Below are 6,988 nucleotides of genomic sequence, written 5' to 3'. Positions count from 1 at the left end.
TGTCTGTCTATCTACCTGCCTGTCTGTTCGTCTGTCTGTCTGCCTATCTGTCTATCTGTCTGTCTGTCTATCTATCTGCCTGTCTGTTCATCTATCTGTCTGTCTGTCTGCATCACATTTTTTCACAGCAACAGCAGTGTAACTGACAGGGAGACGGTGCAGCGAGTGGTGAGACACTCACCGGTCTCACTCCTCTGCTTTTTTACGGAAGAAGGAAAAACAAAACATCTTTAAGTTTCATGAGTAATCTCCCTCATTCTGCCCACAAGCTGTTTAACCTCCTGCCATCTGCGAGCTGATACGGCTCCATCTCACGGAGCACAGCCAGAATGTGTAGCAGCCTCTCAGATGATAAGGAGGCTGAACGTTCAGAGGAACGCTTGTGCTTTCACAATGAAAAATTTAAATACGTTAATAAGTGTTTGTCAATTAGCCTCCAGAGGACTCATTGAAAGTGTTGATGGTGAGCGAACACAAAGAGGGAAAGATTTTTTAAAACTTCTGTAAGCTTCAGCAGCATCAGGGCCAACGAGTTGAAGTCCCACCAACACACTTGTGCTCACATACAGATACACTCCCCAGAATAAAGCAGGACAGAGAACAAGGTGTACCAGCACTTTGTGCACAAGAATCAGAGAAACGAGTTTATTTGTGTAAAATAGTTGTAATGCTTTGATTTATTTGTCTCTTAGGAAACACTGGGGCAGAAAGTTCATCCAGTAGAAAATCCCACTGATTCGCTTTTTATGCTCAAATCTTTTGACTCAAGTTTATTCAAGTCGTGTGTTGGAGGCTGTAAAGAAACTCAAAGACAAACCACCAGAAAGGTTGAGGATAAATATTGTACTTTTCGCTGTATAAGTTGCACCTTTTTGCATAAATTAGCATGCCCTGCGACTTATACAGCAAATTGACTTATTTATGTTTTTTCCCATATTAACCAATTTTTGGCTGAGATCTGATGATTTCATTCATCCTAACATGGAAAATGTTGAACACTACCATTTTCAGCCACTAGAGGGCCCTCGCCAAGTGTCTCATTAATATGTAAAAGTAGTTATTAATGAGACACTTGGCTTGCCATACCAAGCCACATTTGTCTCGCTCCAGAACTCCTGAAGCAAACGTCAAATCAGCTGCATTTCGCCGCTCCGCCCAGGCGAATAGCAGCTGATTTGACCATTAAGTGAAAGTTCAACTGAGACACACCTTTACTATAATGTCGAGCAAACAAATAATTATTTTTAGGTGGTTATCTTGTTAAATTTCGAAGAAATGCACAGTGAGTCCTCCCTCTGCTCCCGCAGCCATGAATTGACTTTCGAAATGCAGCGGATTTGAACGTCAAAGTGCATTTATTAAGGAAAAGTTATACTAAGACACACCTTTGTTGTAATTTCGAGCAAAGAAATAATTGTTTTTCAGTGTTAATCTTGTTAAATTCTTGTTAAAGTCCTCCCGTGCACGCTCCCGTGGCCGTAATTTGGCAGCCAATCGATTTTTGGTACAACACCGGCCCACGTTTCCAGGTGGTCAGTGGTGATGCATAATAGATGCGACTTATACGGAGAAGTGACGTATTTATATATTTTTTCCACTTTATTAGACATATTTGGACTGATGCAAGTTATACGGCAGTACAACATGCATGGCGGCAAGTACGTTACACTCATATGGTGAAGTCAAAAACACATTAGGGAACTCTGCTGTGATTAAAGGCTCCTCTAAAATAATTGAACCGTTTTTGTCCTGCTGTGATTGTGACTCTGTTTAAGGGTTTGGGCAAATGAATTGGCTCTAATTGAAACATACTTGGTTGTTGTTTGGTGGAAAGACAGTTGGAGTTAGAAAACAGGCTGAATGTTTTCTGCACAAGTTAAGAAACCATCATCATGTTCAAACGATAAAAAAAAAACCTGCAGATGAATGAAAGCAGAAAACAGAACGATAGAGAGAAAATGACATCATTACGTGGCGTTTTATCCGTGACTTTTGATGACACACTAAAGCTTCAGGGGAACGCCATCATGATGTGTTTGCATCATATTTTTTGATGCCTTTGCAGGAGTTTAATTCTTTCTCTCTGTTGGTTTGAATGAATTTTGCTGTCGATGTTCCGTTTAAATGAAAAATGGGTCAGTGATCCCGCTCTCTCTCCACTAATTGTTCCAATCAGAGCATCTAAAATGTGCAGTAATCACCATAATTATAGCCCACAGACTTAAACAAACAACTCGGTTTCATTTGCAATTCTCTTCTTAATGGAGTTAATTAAAGAACGAAAGGACGCGAGGGGGTGAAACATTTTTTACAGTTTAAAATGCAGAAAAAGCAACAAAACACGAGGCTCCTGATGTGATTCAGCAGGTGGAAACGGGTGTAGGGGGATGAAAATCAAAGTACTTGAATCATAATATAGATGTGCAATGAAGCATTTTGTAAATAAAAAGTACAAAATGTATCATGCTCATGTCAGAAGGCAGCATCTTGGTTTCACGTCAGGTTGGATCTGTCACAGTTTAGGTTTTTCATATGTTGCCTTTAGCTTTTCCTTCTGTGTTTTTCTGCTGACTCTGACATTTTGTTGTTTTGTATTTTTCTGGTTGTAGTTTGTCGTCTATCACTCACCTGCCATTGACTTATTTTAGACACTAAAGATATGTGTAAAATAAGCGCCACGTCCCAAACATATTTATATTTATTTTCAATACTCAAACTGAACATTCATCTATAGTTTTTCAGTCCCTTACATCTGCCTTTTATTGACTTGTATATACAACAGTACTTGAAATTTGTTTTTACTGATATATTTTGCTGTGATATCTAAATATTTTCATCATGCAAAGTTGCCGGATGCAACTGATGAAACGCGGTAGATATGATCACTGTTTAGACTAATTGCATTTCAGCTAAATGGAAGTAGATGTGAATATATCTAGAAGCAAAATACTTTCACTGAGCATGCACAAGATTAACTGTGAAAATATATTTGCTCAGCTGCTGTCACTCAGTCATCAACTCTCCTTGTACGATCTGTTCTTCATTTTTCTGTTGTAGTTTTCAGTCCTCCACAGTCTGTCTTGGTGTTTAGCTTCATGTGCCAAACTTCCTTTTTTCTGTCTAAAAAAGTTAAATCTGGTCCTCTGGACATTCAAAAAAAAAAAAAAAAAAAAACCAAAGCAAATCAACAAAAAAATGTAGAAACGTTTCGTCTCTCATCCGAGAGACTTCCTCAGTCTGAGGAGCTGTATTCAGCTCAGTCTCTTAAATAGCACCGTCTCAGAGTGGATCAACCAGTTTTGCTGCTGACAACCAAAACCAGCTGATCACATGCTCAAGAAGGACCATCAGCCTAACAATGGATCATTAGTACACTGATGGCTGTTTACTACTCACAGAGGGCTGAGTGATACTAGCAATCACAGCATTGTAAGAGGGGGACAGTTGAACCCGGAGGCCTCCACCCCTGTTTAACGATGGACGATTTCTTTTCACAAAGATGGCCTCCTTTACTCCTCTCTCAAACCATTGTTCCTCTCTGTCCAGGATGTGAACATCTTCATCCCTGAAGATGAAGATGTTCACATCCTGGACACTTTAAAGTGGACAATGTGTCGGCCTCACCTACAGAAACTGGAAGTTGGTTCCACAAGAGAGGAGCCTGATAACTGATAAAGATCTTCCTCCCATTCTGTTTTTGGAAATTCTAGAACCACAAGTAAACCTGCAGGCTTAGAGGGAAGTGCTCTGTTAGGAAAATATGGAACAATAAGATCTCAAATATAAGATGGAGCTAGGTTGTTGAGGGCTTTGTAGGTTAGAAGTAAGATTTTGAATTCTATTCTGAATTTGACAAGGAGCCAATAGAGGGAAGCTAAAACTGGAGAGATATGATCTCTCCTACTAACTCCAGTTAAGACTCTGGCAGCAGCATTTTGGATCAACTGAAGACTTTTTAAAGATTATTTTGGGCCCCCAGATATTAAACCATTGCAATAGTCCAGTCTAGATGTGACAAATGCATGGACCAGTTTTTCTGCATCGTTTTTAGATAAGATGTTTCCAATTTTAGTGATATTACGCAGGTGGAAGAAGGCGGTTTAATAACATTTTTAATGTGAGGGTTATAAAAAAAAACATATCCTGATCAAAAATAACACCAAGGTTTTTTTTACATTAGAACTGGAGGCCAAATTAATGCCATCCAGAGGAAGTGGAAGACTGCAAAATTTATTCCTAAGATGCTCAGGTCCAAAAACAACAGCTATGTCTTGTCTGAGTTGAAAAGCAGAAAATTAAGGATCATCCAGGTTTTTGTCTTTAAGACATGTTTGTAATCTAAGTAACTGATGGATTCAATGGGTTTCATGGACAAATATGAGTGTATCATCAGCATAACAATGAAAATTTATCCCATGATGTTTAATAACTTTACATAATGGAAGCATATATAAAATAAATAGTATTTGTCCAAGCACTGAACCCTGAGGACCTCCATGCCTAACTTTAGTGTATGAAGAGGATTCATTATTTACATTTACAAAACTGGACTCTTATCAAATAAATATGACTTAAACCATTCTATAACCATTCCAGTACTCCCAGTAGACTATTGTGATCAACAGTATCAAATGCAGCACTGAGGTCCAACAGCAGAGCATGTTGGATCTGGAAGATGTTCTGAATAAAACAGTAAAATAAATCTTCATTATAGTCATACAAATCATCCACACATCATAAAAATATAGTTTGATTTTAGTGTGAACATGATGCACATTTTCATTTTCCTTTGTTAGCACTGGGTGAAGTGTGAGAGGTTTAAATGTGGGAGCTTTATGAACGCTCTGTCTTTATAAACAGATCCAGCTCAACAGAAATGTGAATCTTAATAAACTATCAAAACATCGAACGTGGTGGGAAATGAAATGGGCAGGTGTTGAAAACTGCCAGGAGGAGTTTCGTTGTGGGAAAGTGGGTGATAACGCCGTGGGTCAGACGGCTATTTTTACCCTCAGGGACGTGATCCAACTCTGCGCCATGAGCTTCTGGGCTCCATTGTGCCTCTGGAGTCCACAGAAATAAACACCTGCTGCTGTTCTCAGAATATTTATACACACTGTTATGGAATATTCATGGGAATGAAAGGGAAAATATCTTAAGAGAGCATGTACATTAAAAATAAAAAGTAAAATTTGCTTTAATTGTAATGTCCATAGAATCTGGTTAGTCTGATTCCATGAACTCGTGCAAACAAAATTCGACTTTTACTTTCCATAAAAAGTTGGCATGTTGGCAACTTTTATGCAATACAGAGTAAAAAGTAAAGTGTGGTTGATTAAAAATGTTAAAAAATATTATTTAACAGATATTAAAATACACATACATACACTGGACTGCCTGTAAATAGAATGTCAAATTAGGAATGTAGTTATTTTAATCACTAAATATTGTTATTATTTGGAAGAAACAAAATAAAATCATTTATTTGCTCTAAACTTGCTCTTTGGACCAAATGGAATGGAAAGTAAGATCATTCCCACAGTTTATAATAATAATAGACTGAAAACTTATTTGTACACACAGTTACAAAATCTGAATGAAAAAAATAATTGTATTAAAAAGCGATCTCAAAGTCATGAAATGTTTCATATTGTCCGGAAAAATCTGTAGTTGAGCATTACATCTCTATTTTTGAATCAGCACCTTATATTTGAATACATGATAAGATTTATTTTTACAAAGTGACCTTTTAAGAATATAAAAATAATCTTTTAATGCATATGTTAATGTTACTGCTGAGAACTGTGATCTTTCAAATCATTAAATATGGCTAACCAAAACGGTAATGTCATGCATTAACATGGATTTAAATGCCGTCTTTTGCATTTTTACTCACACCACTTAGTAATACACAGTAAAAAGTTCATAATGTGCAGTTCCTAAGACAAAAGGCTTTTATTTATCCTCCTTGTCCAGAAACTTGACTTGTAATAAGAGTTTTCACAGCCCTCCTGCCAGCTGTGAACACCAGACAACCTGTCAACATGATCAAATGTCAGCTCCTCTCTGATCGCCCTGACGGAGCAGCAGCTTCGGCTGAGAAACTTTTTCAGCACCATAAGAGCTCAGAAAAACTTCGGCTGCTCTGGCTTCGAGCTGCTTTGTTCAGGAAGGGATCTGTTTCCTGTTCATGGTCACGTCACTTTCTCTGCAGCTGAACTCTGTTTCTGAAGTAATTGGTCTGATGTGGTTAATTTAACATTTCACAGTTTCTGAATCTGTTTAAATAAATAAATGAATACTATTATCTTAAACAAGATGAATTAGAATCTACCGTAATAAAGTAGCAACTTCTACTGAGTCAGAAACAGGTAAGTTTCCAGGATAAAATATTGTCAAATAACCATTTTCTTTTCAAATTCCATGATTGTTTAAACAAAAATGAGAACAGGGCAAACATTTTTCAGAAAATACATTTTACAATACATATCCCTCATGATTGTTAAGGCTCTATTGCAATTAATGAGGTTTTGTGACCAAAATTATGTAAATAATAGATCTTACCAATGATGGAAAAGTATTTTTTAAAGAATGTGAGGTCAGTGTGCAATCTCTACCTCTAACAATGGATCACTTCGTAACCATTTAAAGAAAGACGGAACAAAATGGAGACAATAACTTTAAAATGTCCACTATGGAGAGCATTTATTAAACACTGAAGTAAAACGTTCTAGAATTTTTTTAGAAAATGATTTATTATGTTCCCAAGAGAGCCATACAAATTATATCAACAACAATTCAAGACAGAAACGAATATTTTTCGCTTCATTCTTAATTTTCTGCTAAAATTTCTTGTGGTGATGGAGACAGTTTTCTTTGCAGAAAAAGAGGAAGTTCCTCAAACTCCAGCCCTGAAAATTTATTATTGAAAACAAAAAAAGTCGTTTCTGTCTTGAATTGTTGTTGATATAATTTGTATGGCTCTCTT

This window comes from Nematolebias whitei, chromosome 15 (genome assembly GCF_014905685.2).
Source record: "Nematolebias whitei isolate Nwh7 chromosome 15, NemWhi1, whole genome shotgun sequence".
NCBI classification, from domain to species: Eukaryota; Metazoa; Chordata; class Actinopteri; order Cyprinodontiformes; family Rivulidae; genus Nematolebias; species Nematolebias whitei.
This window is presented reverse-complemented; position numbering follows the sequence as displayed.